This window comes from Pimephales promelas, chromosome 7, assembly GCF_988280905.1.
Source record: "Pimephales promelas chromosome 7, fPimPro1.hap1.1, whole genome shotgun sequence".
NCBI classification, from domain to species: Eukaryota; Metazoa; Chordata; class Actinopteri; order Cypriniformes; family Leuciscidae; genus Pimephales; species Pimephales promelas.
The window spans coordinates 27,581,124-27,607,264 of record NC_142775.1 but is presented as its reverse complement, the minus strand read 5'-3'; the positions used below and the strand labels follow the sequence as shown (position 1 = coordinate 27,607,264).

At 43.1% G+C, this 26,141-nt stretch overlaps 1 protein-coding gene across 2 annotated transcripts in view; it reads left to right on the top strand.

Annotated features, from left to right (window-relative positions):
- Positions 1-17,540: 17,540 nt before the first annotated feature.
- The window catches only part of thsd7ba (thrombospondin, type I, domain containing 7Ba), a 209,722-nt gene continuing 201,121 nt past the window's right edge, over positions 17,541-26,141 (top strand). The window contains exon 1 of one of the 2 annotated variants that reach the window (XM_089133301.1): positions 17,541-17,750. The gene's annotated coding sequence lies outside the window, so the exon portion shown is untranslated. The remainder of the gene's footprint in view (positions 17,751-26,141) is intronic. The other variant, XM_039655480.2, reaches the window with a different exon arrangement.

Here is a 26,141-nt window from a genome sequence, read left to right as displayed (position 1 = left end):
ATTTATACCCGCACGTGGGGGCGGAGTGTGTGATGCGAATCACACATGCCAATTACATTGAATTCAATTGTACTCGAAGAACATAGGCTCTCTGACGTGATCCCAATAGACCTTTCTCACAACTTCCGTATTTGGGACCGGAAATACGCAATTGTCGTGGTAATCTTCTTCCGCTCCATTCATAACAGATAGCGACGCAGGCAACTAGTACGAGTTGTTGCGTACAGATCTTTTTTGTTATTCCCAAAAGCAGCCATAACTGTCGTTTTCATTCCTTCCCTCGTCAGTTCCCTGTCGATGAAGTTCGACGGAAATAGATTTAGGCAATCTGGCGGGATGTTATTGATCCTGTGATCTTCTGTACTTCTCTCATGTCACCATTCACTAAGCCGTCATTGTTTATGTTTATTTTTTATGTTTTATGATTTGTGTATTTTGAAGTAACGTTAGTTCATGCTCAACTTTATTAAGATATTTGTATCCAGCGGAATAAGCACATAAAAATATACACCACAATATAAAACAAGATAAATAAGAACACACAACAGTGGGCTACATATAAATTTAAAATATTAATATATACCATTCTGAGTATTTAACAATCTGAGTGTACAAGGGATAAATTAATATTTGTATAAATTGTTCTTCATCTTTGATCATTCTATAGCAAGAGCAGTGCAAAAAATTCATTACCCCTAACTGTTGAATAAAACTGACAGACTTCTTTCTGGTGAATATTAATAACTTTCCACACACTCCACCTTCTTACCTTTAATGAACGTATTGGGAAGAATGAGCTTCAGTTCTGAAATCAATATCATATCTTTGGTCTTAGATACATCAGCTGCAGACAAGCATCACCACAGCATTTTACAAAGTCATCAACAACTGGACCATGACAAGTTTACATTTTTTGAAGTTTTGAAGACTCTCTGATCAATTTTCTCCTCACAGAGTAGGTTTTTCTGATGTATCGACAGTTGACGGGAACTCCGTTTCCACAACGATTACGTATTTCCGGTTTTTGTGAAAAAGGTCTATTCAGTCGACCACGTCAGACGTTATCGACTGAAAGGGAACCGAGGTTTCGTTAGTAACCGAGTACGTTTCACATAATAACAAAAGGTGTTTATGAAAAATACTTTAACAAATTCTTCTTTAAGCATTCTTGATTTTATGATTTATGGCTTCATTTATATATAAAAATAGTTAAATACAGATATCACTATTTATATCCTTATATGCTGTCAGTGATATAGTATTTAGGGATTACAAATTTTTATTCACATATAAACGTTTATCAAAAACTCACTCATAATCTTTGGGTGAATTAACCCTTTAAACATTCCGAGATACAATGATGGTCTCCTTTTTTTTTTCTGTGCTTTTTTTGTCATTCCATCATGAACCGCTTTTGTTACTGAGACAGCGATGACAGGCAAAAAGTAAAAGTAGGCCAAGAGAGAACTTTGAGCGCATGGAACATCTAAACAGCAGTGATATGTGTTTGAATACAAATCACTGTGGAGTCAGGTTTACATTCAGCAAACACCAATGATGTCTTATTTCCTACCCTTTACCTCACTCCATTTCCCTTCCCTTCCTCCGCTCTGAGAGAGTGCCATTAAATGTTTGGTTTGCGTGCAGGTGCTAAAATCCCACAAAAATCCCACTCGTTGTTTTCTCTGAGGCTAATTAATGGTACTTTGAGAGCTACATCTAATAATTCAAGGTTAGCAAAAGACCAAGGGTTATGATTTAATGAGAACGTGTTGGGTAAAACAATGTTTTGCCACCACTATGTGAGGAAGCCACTGATGAATTAATCAAGTTGTCACACTTTACAGGAACTATGGGAATTAAAAGTTGCTCACCAACAACGACATCCATAAACATGTTTTCCATTGCATTACATTTTTACACTTTTTTTTTAGCTTATAAAGACTTGAATTGGTTTGGTCTTACTTATAGAATAATTTATTTATTTATTTAAATAATTTTTGAGCATCATGTGCTTTATTTCCTTTCACAGGTGAAGCTTTTATGATTTATAGTCTCATTACAAGATGTCACATAAAATGAGAAGGGATGCTCAATCAAATGTATGAGACAAATTAAATAGTATCCTGTAACTTGCATTTAAAATTTTATTAGTAGTAACTGCCTTTCTGGGCACGGTCCTATAGGCTTTCTTTTTATTCTGTAAAATACACCCACACCCATGATAAAATAAATTTATGGCTATTATATATCCTTGAACCTTTCACTCTTTTGGTTTCCTCTATAAAATATCATGGGGAAAAATGTGTTAATAGTGCCAGAAGGAGCCACTTAACATTAGATTGTATGGAAATTAAGCCATAAAGGCATAAACACTGTTAATTAAAACCTGAGAAATTGAGAATTGTAAATTTTAAATGATGGCAAGCAACATGCCACAGGCTGCAACTGAAGTGTATTTATAGGCCTATTTCTAAATTTTATACATACTACAGCAAACAGGTAAATACATTATTTATATTACAATATACAGTAAATACAAATGGTAGTGTAAATTATTAAAATGTTTATTTAGCAAAGTTGCATTATATTGATCAAAATTGACAGTAAAGACATATATACAGACTATATAGTATATAGTCTCTATACTATATAGTGATGTTTATCACAGACAAAACATAAATCACACATTTAAAGAGTCATTTCTATTAAAAAAACAAAAAACAAAACTCTGAAGTTTGTTTTTCATTATAAGTCTGATACATAATTACACTGTATTGTAATTTAGGAAAGAAATATTTCTGAGCACTGACTGCCAAAGCTGCTCTATGCTGATCAAAGATAAATTCAGTTCTCCCTGATAGTATTCAATGGCTGTGTGAAAGTCAACAGCTTTGTGATTTGTTTAATATCCCAATGAATGATAAGCTGTTTATCACGCTCACAGCAGAGCATTCCTTAATTAGAAAGATTTGCTTGTACACTTAGGCTTTGATTGAGAAAATTATTATTTTTTTCTCTAGCTTTTAAGACAAAGAACTCTAGACGCCATTTAATTTGATTATTCAGGATATTCAAGAGCAGTGATTCTCAACCACATGTACAGTATTTAAGATGTTCCCAAGGGGTACTTGGAAAGATTTTGATTTGCTTTGGTAAACCCGTAAGTCTTGTAAATTCTAATTAAAATTTGTACAGATGATGATTTAATCGCACTTGAATGATTCTGTATATATTTTTACATTTATTTTGATACTTTTTGAGCTTCAGTACTTCACTGATAATTCTTTCTCAGACAGTGTTTCTTTCAAAACATAGACAAACAAGCTCAGGTGTTTTATTAAAGGAGACTTGCAAAGTCAGTTTATCACCCAGGATCAGTTGTTTTCATAAATCGTTGTAATAATGGCCGGTTTAATAACATTAATGATACTGCTAAATGATTGTGATGAGTGAATTATGAACACATTTCAGATTTAGGGTCAGTGAAGAAGTAGGCTACTTGAACCTAACAGATGTTTTTACATTTTACAAAAACTCCTTGCCTTTGCTGACTTCAGCTCGTCCTCTGTTTAAATGTCTTAATCTCAGTGTAGGTGTGTCAAACGCAGAAACAGGGAGTTGTTATGACTCACAAATGATGGAAGAAGTGATATGAGGCACTGCTGGAGGTCAGTGGATTGCAGCATCTGCTTAAAACGCTCAGACGCTCAGACATCAACTGAAAAACAGTTGCTATTAAGTGTTTGCAGGGAAGAGGCATCTTTAATTCACATAATGTGAAGAATTTCCTGCTTTTACCCTCAGAATGCAAGAAGTTGACTATAAAGCTACACAGGTGAACATTACTGTGGTTGATGTTGCACATTAACCGAATTCATTGAGTGTGATTAATTCTCCTCATTGATTGCTCAAAGTTTAATCAGGTTTTGTATGTTAATCTATCTGTATTTAAACGTAAATCTTGTGAAATCTTCCCCTCTGCTCCTGTCCTAATGATCATTGAGACAGTGATCCACTAGATACCTCTTGATCTATATATTGAGTGACATTCTTTAAACACTTTAAAGATGCAGTTACAGCGTTGATCATTTGGCTGCATCTGTGGTAGCTGTGAACACACTCTGAGGTGACTGAATATTTCTTTCACACTGACAATGTCTTTTATAGCAACAGGAATTAGTGAAGATACATGAAAGTAGCATATCAACCATCCTGGAAGTAGATCCATTGGGGACATATTTATGAATAAAAATATTGATTTTAAATAATAAAATAAATAAAGGACTAGCCTGTTGAGGACATTGAGGACTAGCCTGTTCCATTTACGTGTTCTCCGAATGCTAGAAAGGAGCCTCGTCTAGCCTCTGAAGGAAATGACTTGGAAGGACCCGTCCTGCCAAGGAAGTACCCTTGACATTGAGAAACACGTTTTGTGTATACATAAATCTCCTAAATCTTTGACCCATCGTCGTCTTCATCATGTAATTTTCTGTCGTTCTACATACGTCATCTGGTATCATTGAACTGATTTGCTATGAGCTACGTACTGGCGCATTTGATAGACATTCGTAGCACCCAATAATACGGCTCTGGGCATTCGTAAACCATGCCTCAAATACAAGAAAATAAACATGTGGTTTCCAGACCATGGCTCATTCTCAATGATATGAGGTCTGGCATTAGCCAGGCTAGGCAGAATGTTTATTTTGAGTGAATTATTTAATATTGGACATGAAGTGGTGTCCCATCGCTGTACTAAAGTTGCTTTTTGCTTAAAATAAAATGACCATTAAATCAATCATTGGAACTTCATAATACCACAGAATAAGCTAAAGAAAAATGCTAAATTATTTATATAGTAGAAGAAAATTTAAAAATGTATGAATGCATAAACAACAGCAGAAGTGTGATTTACACATAAACCCAAATTTCATGTATCCTGGGTGCAATTTTCTTTTACCAAAGAAATAAATAATAGCATGTTCTATGCATTAGAATTGTCATTCAACTCAGTTGGAGTTTCAAAGGACTTGCCATCTTTGGGCATGGGCATGCAGAACTTTTTGTGCGAGAGCTGAGCATCCACCTGACCTGAAATACCAAGTGACACTCTACAGCTATAGAAAAATTACCTCATGGGGTGCTCGCAGTGCTGATTCGCTGATGGCACCATGAGAACATGCACAGTCCAACACTCGCACATTCCATTTTAAGAGCACTTTTATAACCCTTAAATAATCCGAATGTGCCACAAAATGTGCTATGAGGTTAAGAGGTGTCACTGTAGTTACCCATCTGTCAGTCACTTCGACATACAGTAGTGTTGATGACTGACACAAGGGGTCTCACTTGCCCGGTTGCAAGCACCTTAAGTGTAATTTCCCTTAAGTTCGCCCTTATGTTTCCCTTAAACCTAAGGGTGTTGCAGAAAAAAAAAAGAAAAAAAAAAACCTTGTCTGTTACTTAAGGGTTTCTTTTAAGTGATAAACACTTTTCCATTTTTTTATAATTTGAACAGTACATTGTATAATTTAAAGGGATAGTTCACTTTGAAATTAATTTAGCTTACCTCAAGGGCATCCAAGATGTAGGTGTCTTTGTTTCCACAGTATTTTCAAGCTCAGCCCAGCCACAACCTACAGGAAGGCGACGCAGCCCGCAGCCCGAAGAGATGGGCAACCCCGAGGTGACAGGAAGTGCTCTTTTTGAGGTGGTCAGTTTGAAGATTGGAGACTTGGTTAGCACTTGCCATCAGGTCTATTCAGACTCAGCTACACAATTCAGCACTAGGCACCCGTATAGTGAGCCTGTCCCAACAGCAGAGATGAAGTTCCTACAACCATTACAGCCTGTCATCTGAGTCAGCCGTTACTAAAGTCACTGTGGGCCACTCAGATCAACTCAATTTCGCAGCTGATGCTCTCTTGTGACAAGTTGCACTCCATGGTGAGTGGAGACTCCATCCCAATGCAGTTCAGCTTATTTGGAGTCAATTTGGCTAAGCGCAGGTAGACCTGTTTGCTTCCCAAGAATTCTCCCATTACCCACTGTGGTACTCCCTACCCGAAGCCCCCCTCTGCACGGATGACGGCATGGCCCCAGGGGCCATTGCAATACTTGTATGCATTTACCCCCAATGAGCCTGATTGCACAGACTTCGTGCAAAGTCAGTGAGGATGAAGAACAAGTATTGATAGTTGCACTGTACTGGCCTACAGATAGACACAGACCTTTAAAACCTCCATCTCTGGCCCCTGGACGCGATAGACTTGAGTAAGACTTGAGTAAGCTATCACCAGTGGTGATAAACACCATCACTCAGGCTAGAGCCCCTGCTTTGAAATGGGCCTATGAATTGAAGTGGAGTCTGTTTGCTAACTTTTGTGCTTCCCAAGGGGACAACCCACATAGATGCATAGTCGAGTCAGGGCTTTCCTTTTTGCAGGAGAGGTTTGAAGGCCGGCTGTCCCCTTCCACCTTGAAAGTGTATGTAGCTGCAATAGCTGCACTTCACGAGTGGATGGTTATTCTTTAGGGAAGTACAAGCTGATAATTAGTTTTCTCAGAGACATCAAGAGATTAAAACCTCCTAGGCCATGAATGATTTCCTCATGGAATCTCTCTGTAGTAGAGTCTCTTGGTGCTAGTAGAGCTAAGTGCCCTCTCTTTAAAGTCGGTGCTCCTGATCTTGCTCATTTCCATCAGGAGGTTTGGGGACCTGCAGGTATTCTATGCCAGCGAAATGTGCCTTGAGTTCGGTTCAGAATAATCTCACGTGTTCTCGAGACCCTGCTCAGGCTACATGCACAAAGTTCCCACTACCCCTTTTAGGGACCAAGTAGTGAGCTTGCAAGCTATTGAATTCCATTGTCATTGCGGCGTCCTGTATGTTTACTTGGACTGGATGCAGAGCTTCAGAAGCTCTGAGTAGCTCTGTCTGTTTTGGGGGACAGCAAATGTGGAAGGGTGTCTCCAAATAGAGGATATCCCATTGGAGTGTGTATTCAATTGCCTTGGCATACCAGACCCATGGCGTGCTGTGCCCCTTAGAAGTGCGTGCACAGTCCATGAGACTGTTGCATCCTCCTGGGCTCAAGGGCAGTATGTGGTCACTGTAGAGTTCTTTCTAATATTTAGGAGAAAGAGCACTTCCCCAGCGCTAATTCTGATCTGCACAGCTGTGGGCTTTTATTTAAAAGAAAGAAGAGAAAAGGTCAAAGACTGAAGCGACATAGTTAGTACTGTTGTCTCTGTCCCCATGTGGTACGAAGGACTGTACAACTTACGTTTGAATTGGGTAGGTTACAATGTTGAAAGTGTGCCTGTTACCTGACATCTACTCCGCAAAATCCTCATAACATTTTTTCTCCTGGGGGACCCAGTGTCAGTCAAAGACACCACGTTGAAGTGACTGACAAATAGGGAATGTCTTGTTACTATTGTAACCTCTGTTCCCTGATGGAGTGAACGATACTTGGTGTCCCTCTTCCCACAATGCTTAACTGCCCAGTAAAATGTCTGGGGCGTTGTCTCGGGCTCTTCAGCACAAACCTGAATGAGTGATGCCCTTTTATATGTCTGGGAGAGTGGTATGCAAATTGGCAAGTGACAATTCTCAATGGCCTTTTCTCAAAGTATCAGAGGTACACTGCGTCTTCTTCCCTCCATCAGGGAACAGAGGTTATAATAGTATCTGAGATGTTTCTGTACTAAGACCTAGATTCTTATTGCACATAAAGCAACACACTCTGGTAATAGATGATAGAGCATGTGTCATGCAGTCTCTTTTAGCTTCTTGTTAATTTGCTGAGTCGGAGTATAATCACGGCTGGGCAGTACCCAGCACGTCCAACCGCCTCTGCATTTTATCTCTTGGCTTTTGTCAAACAGGCGCCGGGACATGCCCTACTTGCAAATGGCAAGTTGAAGCCTCCTAAGGCATTGGAGAAGGTTCCAATTATAGCACAGGATATTTTTCTTTAGCAAAAAAGGCTGAAAGAGCAGATGGGTATCAAACAACAGTGACAGGAGTTCAAGGGGGTTATCGCCAACCATGCCAATTACTGTGTTACTCACGAAATGAGAAACAATGAGCAGATCAAAGAGCCTCTTATGACTTATAGCAGTTGTTGTTTGTGAAACTCTGAACTGGAAACCAATGCTGCTTTACTGTACTACATTATTTTTCCCCAGACTAGATGCATATGGGTTTATTGAAAAAATCTTACCACAAAGAGACATCAAATGCTTTCTTTTTCTAACCCCTTTCCTCTTTCAATTGCTTACTCTACATTGGTCTAAATATGGTGATTTCCTATAAAGGTCATTTGTGGATATAGTGTTTGTTCCCTTGGTAGAAATTCTGGACTCTTCAGCATTGTGCATTATTTTCTGCTGGTGCTTTGCTATATTTAGAAGCCTTTAGTTTTCTTTACCAGCACAGACAGCTTTTGTCCCACTCAGCCTTTATACTCAAAAGTGGTCTACCAGGAAATTCAACTTTTAAAATGTATTGAACCAACTCATGGACAAATTTAAAGCTTGTGGGGGAAATTCCCTAATTATATTATGGAGCCCTCAATTGGTTGTGATGCTAATGGTGTGTATTCCTGTTCTGTTAGGCATCCAGTATCTCTTGAATCCTTTCCGATGAGATGGCTCAAACAATGATTGATGACCCCAAAACTAGACCCCATTTTCTCATCCTTGTGTCATTTTAGACTTTTTTTTTGTGAACTGAAAAGAACATACATTTGTGTGTACAACAAAACTGGGGTGCGTTTCCCGAAAGCATCGTTAGCCAACTATGGTCACAAGTTGATCGCAATTTCCATTGAACTCAATTGGCAACGACGGAACTTGCGACCATAGTTGGCTAACGATGCTTTCGGGAAACGCACCCCTGGATGGTCAGTAGGGATGTGACTGTGAGGATATTTTGAGCAATAGCGTTTTATATATATATATATATATATATATATATGCTCAAAATCAGTGTTATTTTGTTTCTTCTTGATATGTAATGCATATTTGTAGGACTGTCAATTGATTAAAAATATGACAAATGAATTGCACAGACTTCTGTAACTATAATTGTACATACAGTACATTGCTGTCAAGTTTTGGTCCTGTCTCTGTCACATTTTTTTTTTTTTACATTTTATTACAATGAGTCATTAAAGCCATTCAACATTAAAGTATTGAATGCCAGGCCGAAACTATCATTTATTAACCGTTCATTAATCGCCAGTTCATTTCCCCCACACTTAAAAGTTGCACAATTGCTTTTACAATACATTTGATGTCAGTATCTTAATGAGGATCGAACTTCTTGGTAATGCCTCAATAATGCACTTATTCACAATTGTTCCATGCATTGAATCATAATTAACCACAAATTGAACAATATTGGAACATTGAAACTGAAAATGCTTCTCAATGGTGTATAATGTTCATTGAGGTTAATGTGCATCCAATGTACAGTGAATTTAATGCATGTCCTGTCGAGCTAATGGACAGCAATGCTCATTGAAAGATCTAGTGTGCTGTCAGCTCCATTAAAAATAAATACTGCTCACATTAAAATATCACCACTTGTGCATCTGTGCCTTTATATATTCCGGTAAGTGTAGTTTGTGGTAATTTACAATTTCAGCAGGCACAAATAAATTACAATGCTTCAAAAAAGACTCTTACAAAATGTTTGCAGTGCACAAAAACATTTTAGAACAATTAAATCACATTCGTTTTATGCCATTTCCACTTTGAAAACAAACCTCTATTCAGAAGTCAGTGTTGAAAGGATCTCAAGGCATTGTGGAGGAACCGTTTAGAAACATAAAGAGAGTGTGACAGCAAAAAGACACTTATGGATGCAGACAGGCAGTGAAAAGGGACCAAAACAATAGTGTTGTACTTCACTGAGGGGCTACCGAGCGTTTGCCATGACTTCTGACAGCAGCAATGAACCAGAGTTTAGATGAAAATGAGGAAAGTACATGAAGGGGAAAGCAGAGAGAGAGAGAGAGAGAGAGAGAGAGAGAGAGAGAGAGAGAGAGAGAGAGAGAGAGAGAGAGAGAGAGAGAGGCCATCTTGTCCTTAGACACTGGCTTGGAGGTGGTGATGTGAACAATCTCTGAAATGGCAGAAGTAACATGAAGAGTCTCTGAATCGGCCATCTTGTCAATAGACACTGGCTCGAAGGCGGCCATCTTGTCCGTAGACACTGGCTTAAAGGCGGTGACGTGAACAGAATCTGGATCAGCAGAAGTGATTTGAACAATCTCTGAATCGGCCATCTTGTCCATAGACACTGGCTTGAAGGCGGCCATCTTGTCCTTAGACACTGGCTTGGAGGCGGACATCTCGTCTTTAGACACTGGCTCGGAGGCGGTGACGTGAACAGTCTTTGGATTGGCAGAAGTAACGTGAACAGTCTCTGAATCAGCCATCTTGTCCGTAGACACTGGCTCGAAGGTGGCCATCTTGTCTTTAGACACTGGCTCGGAGGTGGACATCTTGTCTTTAGACACTGGCTCGGAGGCGGCCATCTTGTCAGTAGACACTGGCTCGGAGGCGGCCATCTTGTCTTCAGACACTGGGTTAGAGGTGGCCATCTTGTCCTTAGACACTGGCTTGGCAGAAGTGACGTGAAGCGTCTCTGGCTCGGCAGAAGTGACGTGAAGCGTCTCTGGCTCGGCAGAAGTGACGTGAAGCATCTCTGGCTCGGCAGGGCTGACGTGAAGCGTCTCTGGCTCGGCAGGGCTGACGTGAAGCATCTCTGGCTCGGCAGGGCTGACGTGAAGCGTCTCTGGCTCGGCAGGGCTGACGTGAAGCGTCTCTGGCTCGGCAGGGCTGACGTGAAGCGTCTCTGGCTCGGCAGGGCTGACGGTGAGCGCAGGCTCGGCAGGGCTGACGGTGAGGCACAGGGCTTAATACAAGGACAAACGATCTAGATGGGATAACAAGGGGGTGTGGTTAATGGGAAACACCTGTGAAGACTAATAGACAGACAGGGAACCACTAAACATGACAAGACAAACCCACACCGTGACACCAATAATAAAATCATCACTCATAAAAAGTTCCATTAATCTCTTATTAGAAATAGATTATCAATTAGTGTACATTCTGGAACACAATGTGTTTGCTCATCCCTTACAATAATACTCTAATTTTTTTTTTTTTTTTTTTTTTTTTTACTGTAATCTATTCGCTAAACTTTTAGACACTATTTTGTAGTCTTGACACATTAAAGATACAGGGTGCCAATTCTTCAACAGCCCTTAGGCAGAAGTGAAAGTACTGCTCTTTGACAACTGCTAGGTAAAATACCTTTTTTTAAAACATTCACCAATTACAATGCAAAAGTCTTCTCCTAAAATATTCCAAAATGATTTATAAAACTTTACAACCTCTGAAAGTTCCTCATATGTAATCAATTTGTCCAATGTTTTTCTGTCATCAAGCTTTGAATTAGGCAGTCCCTCCAGGATTTCACGATTTTTTTTTGTGTGATTTTTGCGATCAAAATGACTGATTTTGTGGTGGTAATTTCCAAAAATTTGTGAAAAAATGTGCGATTTATATATAACATTTACCATAATAGTATTCAGTCCTTCCAGAAAAACGCTGAGTTTTTTTGTGATTGTTGCGGGCAAAAATTGATTTATTACGCTGCCCGTTTTCTTTAAAAATGTGATGGAATATGCGATCAAATTGCAGGAATTTGCAAAAATTGAGGGAACTTGCAAAAATTGTGGTTTGATGAAAAAGAGAAAAAAAGTGATTCCCCCAACATCCTGTTCTCTAATGTAAGAGTCATTTCTTATTACTTCCTTTGATAAGCACGCATACTACATCATAGAAAGTGCTGGGAATATTTAATTTCTCATCTTGTTTTATTTTAGACTGTAACGAGTGTAAATAAGGTGTGGCCCCTTTAAGAGCTGCGCGCTACCTGTTGAACTCTCTGCAGTGTTATATGTGCGCCTCGAACACCCCATGTGTGCGGGTAATTTCTGTTTGATGCTACTTCTTTTATCTTATGTTGTTTATTAAGTAACGATGTGACGGTAGAACGTGTGACAGACAGTTATACGAGTTGGATTTGTGATGTCAATCGCCTCCATGAGTCTGTCTGGCATCGCCTAATTGCGTTACTTCATAACGTTCCCATGGAAACAGGGGGAAATGGCTGCTCTTGTGTGAAGCAAACGCAACATTTTCCAACTTTCTGCTAAGATACATGTGACTTTTTTTGCAACGAAAATGCGAGGATTATGAAATTATGCAAACCCCGCATATTTTGCACGGAAATAGGCAATTTATGCAGCGAAAGTGCGACGTATTTGAAAAAATGCGGCCCCTGCATAAATATGCGGACTTTGGCTGATTTTGCATTGAATTCAGCGATCGCATAATCGCGTTTTTCTGGAGGGACTGACTAGGCAGTCCTTTTAAAGGGTCATGAAACCCCAAACCAAATTTTCTGAGATTTTAACAGATGTATGTATGTTGAACACCATTGAAGACAATGTTAGCATCTGTTAAATTTAATAGTAGGGTTGGTTAAATTTGATTTTTTTCCCCGAATTTTTCCTCTTCTGGGTTTCAAAAACTTCACCGTGTCCATGTTACAGGCTGTGACGTAGCCGTGCACTGTGAGTGCTTGATGACTCATCGGTGTCTCATAATTATTATTGAGACTGAGTTTTTATATCCTAGAAGACACTTCTCTTAATTATTCATGACACCACGTGAATCTTTCCAATGACAGACATGAGAGAGGCAATCATGGGACGCAAGTGTTTCATGGTGCAAAAGTCCAAGTGGGTTGAATATGTTTCCCTGCAATGCTGCCAGGGCTAGACTCTGGCTCTGGGGTGCGTTTCCCGTATAACAACATAGTTCGCTGCTTCACTACCATAGTACGATGCATCGTTGGATAAATCAACTAGCTAGTCACGACTGTTTCCCGAAATCCACTGTCGCAAAGTATCGTTCAACCACATTGATTTCGCATATGGTGGAATAATAACTGCTTTTACTGAAACTGTTTGAGATCCAATTAACGCTAGATTTTTTCATATAAATTACAAACATGTAATCTGAGGACTATTTCTAATTGTTCTCAGTTATTTTGCTTCATTACCAGACTCAATATTTGGTTCGTTCTTACATAGTAGAGCACGTACGCACATGCACACTCTTCAAACATGTTACCTTAAATCTTTTGACAAACTAAAAGACGTAAATTACATTTATTCTAAATAAAAGGCACCGGTTGCACTGAATATCAGCTTGCTTATTTTCCCCAAGATAAGGATTTATTACCTCCAAATGTAATAACCAATCCATGCTCTCAAGATCACAATCTTTGGGCCCAAAAAGTTCAGCATAAATGTCCACTGTAATTTTTCTTGATTTGAAGTTAATGTGCCATTTTCCTTCCGAAGGTAAAGCATTTTTTTTTGTTTTTGTTTGACTACTTCACGCTCCAAGTTAAAAAATAACTTTGTTGGAACATCCGCTTCCTTAAAGGAGAACTCCGGCGAACAATGAACCTTTGGTCTAATAAAACATCGGTACCTAGTCAATCGTTCTCTGAGATTTGTTTTCATGATAATCGAATGTAAAGAGTTTAGCGTATAATGCTAGTAATGGGGGCATTGACTAAGTAAAAAGAAACCACTGGTTTATACCACTAACAAGGCTCACAAATAGCCCCACACTAACGCAGTAACATAATGAGGCTCTATACATGCAAAACGAAGCATTGAGAACTTTGTAAGTGTACAGACCGTTTAATAAGAAGATACTTTATGAAGACAGTTCACTTCGCGTATACAGACAGGAGCCATCTTAAAAAATAGTCTCGACAAGTCGATCCCCGAACGCCGCTCATACAGTTCAGAAGTTCGCTGAACTTCATACAGTTCAGATCACTCAGCACGGCGTTCGGGGATCGACTTATCGAGACTATTTTATAAGATGGCTCCTGTCTGTATACGCGAAGTGAACTGTCTTCATAAAGTATCTTCTTATTAAACGGTCTGTACACTTACAAAGTTCTCAATGCTTCGTTTTGCATGTATGGAGCCTCATTATGTTACTGCGTTAGTGTGGGGCTATTTGTGAGCCTTGTTAGTGGTATAAACCAGTGGTTTCTTTTTACTTAGTCAATGCCCCCATTACTAGCATTATACGCTAAACTCTTTACATTCGATTATCATGAAAACAAATCTCAGAGAACGATTGACTAGGTACCGATGTTTTATTAGACCAAAGGTTCATTGTTCGCCGGAGTTCTCCTTTAATGGAAGATGTCTTGGCTTGGATTAAGGCACATCTGTTTTCCTCTAACAGTGTTTTTAACTCCAATCTCTTTTTATTTAAATCCTCGGTCATACCCGAAACATTTAAATCAAATCCATTTTCCATTTCATTAATATCTTTTCAAAAATTCTGTATTTCTCTTTACAATCACAGTATTATTACAAGAAACAAAAATTGCTGACAAAAAAATCTTGATTTGGAGTTTTTCTACCTCCCACCATTGAATTACATTTTCAAAACGTCCAACTCTCCCAAAAACATAAAAATTTTTCACAAAATACCAGTTTGACCTGTACCAGTTTGACATTAAAATGCCAATAAGATTTTGGATGTGACACACTTTTCATACCAAAATCAATAGGATTTATTTTAAATATTTTATGGTTGAACATAAATAAAAGCACCACTTATCGAATTCCCGCTTTCGATCAAACGATTCACGAGCTGTTCATCCTTGAGAAAAAACACCACCGCTTTGTTCATCTGAGATGCAGAAAAATGTTATCATGACTAATGCGTTCAGCTACATCCAACAACGCGTCTTCCACAGACTCTGCAGCGTTCGTGACACGCCTGATGCCGTGACAAATCGACAGAGACGACCCCTACACTCTCCCGTTGTCACAGTCCTTCGTCTGCACCATCCTGTCTGCGTCTCCTGCACTACACTTCCCATGATCCTCTCGTCTGCACACCTGAACTCACTCCCTCATCAGCCTCCCGTTCAGCGTCCTGCTTCATCTGTCTCACCTGTTTGCACCTCGTTATGTTTGATTCATCTGTGTATTTAGTTTCCTCTGTTTTATTCAGTCCTTGTCGGTCGATGTGAATGTCAGTGTTACATGAGTGTTTCTACCCGTCTGCCTGCCTGTACCTGTATCCTGTTTCGTGAGATTAAACCTCAGTATTGGAACTCTTGATCTCTGCCTGTTCGTCAGCCTGCACTCCTGCACCCACACCCGTGACAGATCGACCGACCACCAAAAAAGGGAAAAAATATGGACCCTTTCGTAGGGGTTCAATTGCTCTGTTTAGAGCAAACGGACCGGTCTCTGGAGGATCACCTCATGGACTTCCTCTCCCTCGTTCCAGCCACAACCTTCCCGGACGACAGCCTCTGCAGCTTCCTGTATGCTGGCCTAAACACCGCCACCAGAGAGCAGTTGTCCGGGAACGGTCCCCAGGGGAGCCTTGCGGCGTATGTTGAGTGGGTGCTGGTGTCCTGCGGATCACCTTTCACCATCGATGATGGCACCAGCCCCACTCCAACGCCCGATCTCTCTTCATCGCTGGTTCCGCCCAGCCCCGTCCAGCCTGAGCCCTCCTCTTCGCTGGTTCCGTCCAGCCCCGTCCAGCCCGCTCCAGAGACCGTCCAGCCAGAGCCCGAGACCGTCCAGCCAGAGCCCGAGACCGTCCAGCCAGAGCCCGAGACCGTCCAGCCAGAGCCCGAGACCGTCCAGCCAGAGCCAGAGACCGTGATCCCACCCAGCCTCCCTCTCCCACCTCCTCCTATCCATGATGTTTTCACCGTCTCTCCACCACTGCTTGGCAGCCCCACTGCTTCCCCGGAGTGCTTCGAGGAGGTAGAATCGTCGTGGGTCTGCCGGCCACCAACTCCATCTGGGTCAGGGGATCCCCGGTCTCCTCCTCGAACCTCCTCGACCTGGTCTCTGCCGCAGCCCTCTGGTCCATTACCTCCACCATGGCTCTTACCTCCCTCACCTCCGCCGTGGCCCTTCAGCCCACCAGCTCCTCCAGGCTTCCTCGTCCCCCCGGCTTCCCCTTGGTCCTTCATCGACCCGCCCTCACCCTGGGACTGCGTCCTTCTGGTTCGGTTGGGCTCTTCTCTCCCTCCGGGTCCACCTTGGTCCTCGGTCACTCTGGCTGCGCCGCGGTCTTCAGGGTCCTCGTCTCGGCCTCAGTCGCCGGAGCCGTTGGTGTCGCCATGTCCCGCCAGCCGGTCTACATCGCCCGGTCTCGCTGGCTCGATGGCCTCACCCGGGTCTCCACGATCACCTGCTCCGCCTCCATCAGTCGGCTCCCTGGAGTCGTCAGTCCTGCCCCCTCCATGGCTCCTCCCTCCGTCATCTCCGCCGTGGCCGCCGGAAGGGTCTTCACCGCCGTGGCCGCCGGAAGGGTCTTCACCGCCATGGCCGCCTGAAGGGTCTTCACCGCCGTGGCCGCCTGAAGGGTCTTCACCGCCGTGGCCGCCGGAAGGGTCTTCACCGCCATGGCCGCCTGAAGGGTCTTCACCGCCGTGGCCGCCTGAAGGGTCTTCACCGCCGTGGCCGCCCGAAGGGTCCGCTCCGCCCTGGCCACGCCCTCAGCCTGCTCCGCCCTGGCCACGCCCTCAGCCTGCTCCGCCCTGGCCACGCCCTCAGCCTGCTCCGCCCTGGCCACGCCTTCAGCCTGCTCCACCCTGGCCTCGCCCCGCTCAGCCCCCAGTTCGTCCCCCCTCCTTCCTCTGTTCTGCGGCGTGAGGTCACGCCTCCCGGGAGGGGGGAGTTCTGTCACAGTCCTTCGTCTGCACCATCCTGTCTGCGTCTCCTGCACTACACTTCCCATGATCCTCTCGTCTGCACACCTGAACTCACTCCCTCATCAGCCTCCCGTTCAGCGTCCTGCTTCATCTGTCTCACCTGTTTGCACCTCGTTATGTTTGATTCATCTGTGTATTTAGTTTCCTCTGTTTTATTCAGTCCTTGTCGGTCGATGTGAATGTCAGTGTTACATGAGTGTTTCTACCCGTCTGCCTGCCTGTACCTGTATCCTGTTTCGTGAGATTAAACCTCAGTATTGGAACTCTTGATCTCTGCCTGTTCGTCAGCCTGCACTCCTGCACCCACACCCGTGACACCCGTGTGACGCCATCTCCATCCCCGACACGCAATAGCCTACTAGACTATTACACGAACCAAAAATCGGACAATATAACAGACTAAAACCAAACTAATTTTGCAAAAGAAAATAGAAATCCTTCCAATTAGCTCCCAGAAGAATAGTTAAGAAAAAAAGTTTTCAAATTTCCCTCTCACCGTGATCACCCTCCCACACACTACCACTTCCCAGCATGCACTGAGAGAGAGAGAGAGAGAGAGAGAGAGAGAGAGAGAGAGAGAGAGAGAGAGAGAGAGAGAGAGAGAGAGAGAGATTGTTTAGAAGGGGAGGGGGTTACTTGAGGGGAGCAGGGCTGGCTAAATAGGAATCATCCCTCTTAGCCAATGAGTTTAAAGAGAGAAGCAGATGTCACAGGAGTGAGAGGGACCACCTCCGCAAGCTCAAGCACCCTCAGTTGAAAAGAGTGCAATGAGCTGTGCGCTGTCACATCGATAGTTGCTTTCTCCTCTCCCTCTCTCCCGAACGCGCTTCTGCTTGCTTTCGCAGGCTGTCAGCTGGAAGCATCAGCATAGGTAAGACTTGCACGTTACAACGCTGTCTGTAGATTAGCAGATGATGCCTGAATGCTCATTAAAGTGTGTCTGATTTTCCATTTTGTGGGAGTTAGATGTGAGTTTCTCCTGATAGAGGTACATTCTGAGAAACTGAGGAGGTTCTTATGTAAGTGCAGCAGCTTGGAGCTTATTTTATGGAAACTTTGATATGAGACGAGAGGAGAGAGTCAGACGGGCAGCTTAGAGATCTGCTCTTCTCGAGTGTTTAAATTTTAACTAAAGGAGTGCTCCAAATGAATGGAGTCACTTTGTATGGTCTCAGAAACATGCCGGTGGACCTGTCCACGGCCAGGTAAATCACTGTTCAGATGCTGCGATCTTGAAGTAAAAATGACAGCCGTGGGATTTGCGCTGACTTTCGCTGTAATCGGCATGTTTTATCTTTCTCCTGACTACAATAAATGCTGTTTTGTGCCTGCCGGGTCTCGCTCTATCCAGGGTCCCAGCCCCACATCTTTTTGTTCAAGGGGGTGTGCTTAGACTGATCAATTCCTTTATGTGTGAAGGAGACAACAGTGTGGGAAGGTGTGTGTCTACTGCAGGGTGATTTTCAAAGCTGACTGTGGTTGTAATTAGTTGTTGCTGTCAATGCATGGACCATTAATGCTGAATATTTACAAAAATTCACTGATCAACAGATATATTGTTGTTGTTTGTTTTTTAGCTATATTTTTGTCCCCAGAGTTAGATGTTGAAGTATGTCTTTGAACTTCCATGACTCACTTATCTGCCCTACTTTGAGAAGAGGATGTCAAAGTATTATTCATACTTCATGTTGGAATTCAGATGAAAGCCTTGCAATCCGTTACCTGCATTGCTTTTGCCCCATTTTCTCCACAATACTTGAAAGTTCTATATCAAACTATCAGACGGTAATTTGTTTTGTGTTATTTAGTCAAGTCGACACATGGAAATGGCAGCCGTTGTGTACAGCCCACATGTGTTGAGATATAATGGGAGGTATGCTCTTTATAATATTGAAGATGCTGCAAACGTTTGGAAGTTTTTTTTTTTTTTACATGCAAATTAGTTTTGTGGCAGAATAACTGCAAGTTTGATGCAAATGTGCAACTCTGACAACAAACAGGTGCTGAAGTCGATCCTTTAGTCATCTTTTTCACACGGTCTCTTTCTCTGATGAATAAATAAATTCAACTCGCCACTGAAAATAGCACCCAACATCCATAAGTAATGTCCGTGGGTCTTCTATTTAATTTATACACGTGATGGCATGTGGAGAAAGAGGTCCGTTCTAAGGCAGCATTTCGCCTTAATCAGCATCAACCATCAGACGTTTGATCATCTCTATCAGCAAGACTTTCAGCCACCCATAAGACTTAGACATACCTCTCCTCCTGCAGCCATCTCTAACTGTGATTAACCAAGCACAGCTGAGCTCTCACGTCTCTCAGAGTTAGTGGATATACATCCATTCGTGCCGTTTGTTTTCCATCTGATCAGACCTGTGAATTAAAGCTGAAAATGAGAAACGGTGTATCTCACTGCTTGTATTCATTGCTGCTTACTCGTTTTTGCAGTCGTTTCTGGAGGTGTCTCAGGTGTGAGAATCAGGCAGAGAAATGGCAGGTGTGGTCTGATGCATATGTGTAGGCTTTAATCATTCATATTATAGATGGAGAGCTCTGGGCCTAACTGTGCTGAAGCACAGAGACTGGCTGTGAATCACTATAACATCCCGTTAACGCAGAGAGTCAGCATCAGTATAAAACTAGAGTGCTTCCCTTATAGTCAACAAAGCTGTCTATAGTGGAAGAGTGTGATTTGCGGCATAGATCGCTTCAGTGATTATACTGGAAATGGTCTAGTTTAGTCACATTGGGTCATTTAACTTGTTTGCAGTGTAGAGTATAGATCAGAGTCTGTAGGAATAAAGAATAATCAAGATCAAGACTTTTGCTGAAGTTTCTCTAGACCCTGTAATCTCATGGTTTTCTCTTCTAGAGGTTCAGATTTTGACTTGTTACTGCTTTGTTCAATTTCATCAAAAGTCTGCCACAAGACAGATATTTCAATGCAAACCAGGGTTTAGAAACATTGGTTTAATCTGAGGTGGTTATAAACAAAGTGAAAGTGCTTCATGTAAGCAATAAGCTACGAGATGCTGTGCTGTCTCGTGAATAAGTAACGGCTGAAGGGCATTGTTAGGCACGATGGGAATTTTCATTAATATTGGTATATATCTTCCTATTGTTAATATTACTATTATTAGTATTATTTTTATAAACTATGTATGAATATTGTTTTTTTTTTTTTTTTTAGCCGTCTATCTGATCTGCCTGGTACTATATCTTGTTGCCTCTATTTGGGTTTTACATAAAAAAAAAAGAAAACAAACAAAAAAAAAACAGCATGTTGTGTACTTTTAAAGTACTTTTATTTTTTATTGACATGGCAGATGGCAGCAATAATTACAGTGCTCTAACAACGGAGGTTACCAGAATACATGAATAAATAACAATTGACATTGGACACGATGTAGCTGTAATAAAGACCACGTTTCAGTAAAATATTTTCACAATCCTCTATGATGTCTTTACGTCCTTCATTATGTGTGTATTCTGAGTGGGAGTTTCTCTCTATCTTATGATACGTGACAGCATCTGAAATACATCATTTAGAGTTACGTTGTGTCTCTTTCATTTGACTATGTAAAAACAATTACTGTATGCTCACGAAGACCAAAATTACCAAAAATGGACAGAATGAGCCCTTTAAAATGAGCCTTTGTTAAAAGGAAAAAGTAATATAAAGTCACAGTATAGCTTTAATGTTTTTTTTTTTTGTGACTGTGTATGTTTAGGCATAAAGTAATAATAATAAAAAAAAAATCAAACAATATCGATAATAAATTCCTTATATCTGTTACTTACTTTGTGGAGAAGAAAAGATGACTCAACTAAACAGAGCTGTTCACACTTATATCTTCTGTTAAACTAAAAAGAGAGGAAATGATTGTTACAATTTTTCAAAGTTGTAATCTATAGACATTTTTTAGAAAGAAATCATTTACCTGTTGAGAGTATGTTGACAGTCTCTGTAACTGTTGTAGAGCTGAGCTCCGGAAAATAAGTAATGTGAAGGCGTTGACTACAGATTTGAAAATCAAAAAGGCAGGGAATAAATAACCCTAAACTCCAACACAAAGAACCATTTCAGCATGTAAAGGGTTCTTCGGGACGATGCAGTAAATAGAACTCTTACTATGTGTAAAGAACCTTTAAAGAATCTTTTTTGTATTTGTTTTTGTAACCAATTTCTGCAAGTGTTCCCCAACCTTCTTTTTAAAATAATAACCAGTTAGAACGAAATAATGTTCAATAAATAATGTTTCTTTTTAAAATGAGAGTATTTTTGTTAAATAATTAATACTTCAACAAGGATGCACTAATCTGATCAAAAGTGACAAAGACATTTATAATGTCACAATATATTCAATTCAGTATTCTATTCAAATAAACCTGAAAAAAAAAAACGTTTTACAGTTTACATAAAACATGTTTTCTGTTTTCACTCACGTTTCTACATCGATAATGAAATGTTTCTTGAACAGTAAATCAGCAGATTAGAATGATTTCTGAAGGATCATGTGACACTGAAAGTTTGCTGAAAAGTCAGCTTTGCAATCACAGGAAACGTGGTCAAACAGAAAAAAAAATGATGCTTTTTTTTTAAGTTCACTTTGTCACTGTATTTCATAAAATATTTTGAGAAAAAAAATATTTTAACTGTTACTATCAATTAAAAATAAGGATTTTACTGAATCAATTGAAAGGGTTTTCATTCATGTGTTCTATTACATTGTGTTTCAGTTTCACTTTTTTGAACCATTTGATAATTATCAATCCTTCTGGTAAAGGTAAAACTTCAAGTTCAAGTTGGTTTCCACCTTTTGATGAAGCACATACAGTTGTTACAGAAGTTACAACAAAGCATGAAACAATGAAATAAGACAGTGTTTGATTAAGTGCTCTGTCTTAGTACAAAACCATGCTGTAATTTCACTGAAATACACCTCACATGGAAACCATTTGTTGTTGTTTTTGTTCACCATTGTTTGTTCATGACACCCAAAGTCTCATTCGTCTGTTGATGAAAGCAATTGATTAATACTCGAATTAAATGCTGAACACATATCTGCACGCATATCGCTGAGATGTATTGGAGCATTTAAGGTCTTGGCAGACGAGTTCCTCTGTGAGTCGGTAATGGGCGAGGAATGCCAGGAAAACCAGAGTCCGCATCCCCCACCCCCCTGTCACGGGGTGTGGTGGAGTGCAGGCTGAGGAAGACAGACTGAAGAGGCAAAGCTCCAATACAAATGCTTTACTTGAACTCTCAAAAGCAGACGGGTACAGGAAACAGGCAGGGATACACTCTCAACACGAGGTAACATAAACATCGACCGACAAGGACAGACTGAATGGGAAGGAACTAAATACACACAGGAATCAAACTAAACGAGGTGAAAACAGGTGAAACAGATGAATACAGGACGCTGAACGGGAGGCTGATGAGGGAGTGAGTTCAGGTGTGGAGACAAGAGGATCCTGGGAAGTGTAGTGCTGGAGACGCAGACAGGATGGTGCAGACGAAGACTGTGACAGAACTCCCCCCTCCCGGGAGGCGTGACCTCACGCCGCATAACAGAGGAAGGAGGGGGGACGAACTGGGGGCTGGGCGGGGCGTGGCCAGGGCGGAGCAGGCTGAGGGCGTGGCCAGGGCGGAGCAGGCTGAGGGCGTGGCCAGGGTGGAGCAGGCTGAGGGCGAGACCAGGGCGGAGCAGGCTGAGGGCGTGGCCAGGGCGGAGCAGGCTGAGGGCGTCCCCAGGGCGGAGCAGGCTGAGGGCGTCCCCAGGGCAAAGCAGGCTGAGGGCGTGGCCAGGGTGGAGCAGGCTGAGGGCGAGACCAGGGCGGAGCAGGCTGAGGGTGAGACCAGGGCGGAGCAGGCTGAGGGTGAGACCAGGGCGGAGCAGGCTGAGGGCGATACCAGGGCGGAGCATGATGAGGGCGAGACCAGGGCGGAGCAGCTGGAGGGAGGACCCCTGGTGGAGCCGATGGTAGTGGGACTGGCAACACCAGGGGGCCGACTGACAGGGGCGGAGCGGATGGGAGAGGAGACCAGGGTGTAGCTGAGGGACCGACGATGATGGGTGCTGAGGAGGGACCGAGGGAGCAAGGGGACACCGCAGGCTCTGGTGACCGAAGTGCTGACAGGGGCACAGAGGGACACGGTGAGGTCAGAGTGCGTGAGGGCTGACGGGTGACTGGAGGGAGTGAGGAGTCCAACTGAACCGGGGGGGTGACATGACGGGGCGGAGCCAAGGGAAGGAAGTCCAAAGGTGAAGGGAGGATGACGAGGGAGTGCAGGGAGTTCGGAGGGACGAGGGAGCCTGGCCGAGCTGGTGGACTGTGGGACCATGGAGGAGCTGAGGGAGGTAGCAGCCACGGGGGATCCGATGGGACCGGGGGCCGAGGAAGTGTCCAGATAGAGGAGGTGTGAAGCGAAGGCCGGGGATCCAACGACCCAGCTGGGTCAGGGGAGTTGGCAGACGGAGGGGCTGACGGATGCGTGACGGGAGGAGGTGGGAGAGGGAGGCTGGGTGGGATCCTGGTCTCGGGCTCTGGCTCTGGTTGGACGGTCTCGGGCTCTGGCTCTGGCTGGACGGTCTCGGGCTCTGGCTCTGGCTGGACGGTCTCGGGCTCTGGCTGGACGGTCTCGGGCTCTGGCTCTGGCTGGACGGTCTCGGGCTCTGGCTCTGGCTGGACGGTCTCGGGCTCTGGCTCTGGCTGGACGGTCTCGGGCTCTGGCTCTGGCTGGACGGTCTCGGGCTCTGGCTCTGGCTGGACGGTCTCGGGCTCTGGCTGGACGGTCTCGGGCTCTGGCTCTGGCTGGACGGTCTCGGGCTCTGGCTCTGGCTGGACGGTCTCGGGCTCTGGCTCTGGCTGGACGGTCTCGGGCTCTGGCTCTGGCTGGACGGTCTCGGGCTCTGGCTCTGGCTGGACGGTCTCGGGCTCTGGCTCTGGCTGGACGGTCTCGGGCTCTGGCTGGACGGTCTCGGGCTCTGGCTCTGGCTGGACGGTCTCGGGCTCTGGCTCTGGCTGGACGGTCTCGGGCTCTGGCTGGACGGTCTCGGGCTCTGGCTCTGGCTGGACGGTCTCGGGCTCTGGCTGGACGGTCTCGGGCTCTGGCTCTGGCTGGACGGTCTCGGGCTCTGGCTCTGGCTGGACGGTCTCGGGCTCTGGCTGGACGGTCTCGGGCTGGACGGTCCCTGGCGTTGGAGTGGGGCTGGTGCCGTCGTCCACGGTGAAAGAAGATCCACATGACACCAGCACCCACTCCACATAGGCCGCGAAGTTCCCTCGAGGCCCCTCTCCGGGCAGGCGTGCCTGGGTTTCAGCGTTTAGGCCTGCCCGGAAGAACACACAGAGGCTGGTATCATCATAGTGAACGTGAGGTATCAAGTCCAAATACCTCTGTGTGTGGGCCTCGAGGGATTGATCCTCCTGCTCCAGGAGGAGAAGTTGCACTGCTGCAAAATCCATTATTTGGCGGTCGGTCGATCTGTCACGGGGTGTGGTGGAGTGCAGGCTGAGGAAGACAGACTGAAGAGGCAAAGCTCCAATACAAATGCTTTACTTGAACTCTCAAAAGCAGACGGGTACAGGAAACAGGCAGGGATACACTCTCAACACGAGGTAACATAAACATCGACCGACAAGGACAGACTGAATGGGAAGGAACTAAATACACACAGGAATCAAACTAAACGAGGTGAAAACAGGTGAAACAGATGAATACAGGACGCTGAACGGGAGGCTGATGAGGGAGTGAGTTCAGGTGTGGAGACAAGAGGATCCTGGGAAGTGTAGTGCTGGAGACGCAGACAGGATGGTGCAGACGAAGACTGTGACACCCCCTCCCCCGCCCTCGCAGATAAAAACAATGTGTCCCTGGTGGCCCGGAACATGATTTCAGCCCGTATGAGGTTTCAACAGCTTTCTCCATCTGGCTTCTGTGCAAACAGTGTTGCGCACCTTCTCCAGTGTTTATCGATTGAACTGTTCACTCTATCAGTCATCTGATCGTGCTCTCCTTCCTTATTTGCTTCTCCTAAACGTCACAGTTATTCATCTGAAAATCACAGCACCCAGCTGAGGACAAGACAAGTGAGAAACAGAAAACAGCCATTATCTGTGAATATATTCTTTAGCAGGACTGAACATCTTTCAAGTTCGTCAGCGTCTTTCCGAGGTTCCCCCTGAAACCGGCCTTGGAAAAAAAACGTGCAATATTATGAATATGGTGATTACGTTGCCACTCTTAGCTTGAGTATTTCTTCTCCCAAACTTCTTATGACCTTTACAATCAGAGCATGTTGAAGTGGAAGTAAGTGTGATCTCATCAGAAACTAGGAAATAACATGTTTTCCCTTTTCCCCCAATGTTTCTTGATGAAGTTTGAGTGTACTGTGTGTCATCTGGGAGCTTGTTTATGGCGTTTGAATCTCAAAAACTGTTTTTAAGAAGCCTTAAGTAGCATTAGGAACTGAAACAGAGCAACCGAAATGCATATGGTGATTAATTGTTTTTCTGAAGGATGTAGAGGACATTTGAATGTCTCTTTTAACTGAATGACTTGCTTTTTTCTATCCAAAAATAAAAAGGCTGCTCATAAGGTCTTTTTTTAATCTCCTGCGTTTGTGTGTGCGCGTGTGTGTCTGTGAATCATAGCTTTGCTTGTTACCCTACGATGATGAAAGGAAGACTAAGGCTTCGTACGTACATATTCAGATCTCTCTGTAATGGATCTGTGCATGGATGCTTTAGCCGACTCAAAAGAAAGGAATAGGCATGTGGAGAGCTATTTGTCAATGACAGCTGAACTGACCAGCCTGATTCCTGTGCATTTTAATGGCCTCCAAACACGTGCTGCTGCCTCTGTAGTGTGTAGAAGGTACAGATTGCTTTATCATTTTAAATGAAACCTACTGATGTGAAGATGTATTACCCCCTGCTGTCTCATAAATCTGTGAGATGGGATAATTTCTCTGAAGCCTGAAGGTTTTTATGAAGAATATCTGAATGGTATTTGCTTGCGCAGAACTCATGGCCATAATACCTGAGTGTTTTTGATACTTGGGATGCATGTCCATCCGTCCGTCCGTCTGTATGTCTCGGGCAATATTGGATATTTAATTGTTTGTTTTCATGTCCTCTATTCTTACATTTAGATTATGTACATAAAGTAAAATTTTAAAATCATGTTTATTCTTTAATTTAATAACACTGTTGCATATAACCGCATTATTAATACTATACATTATTATGC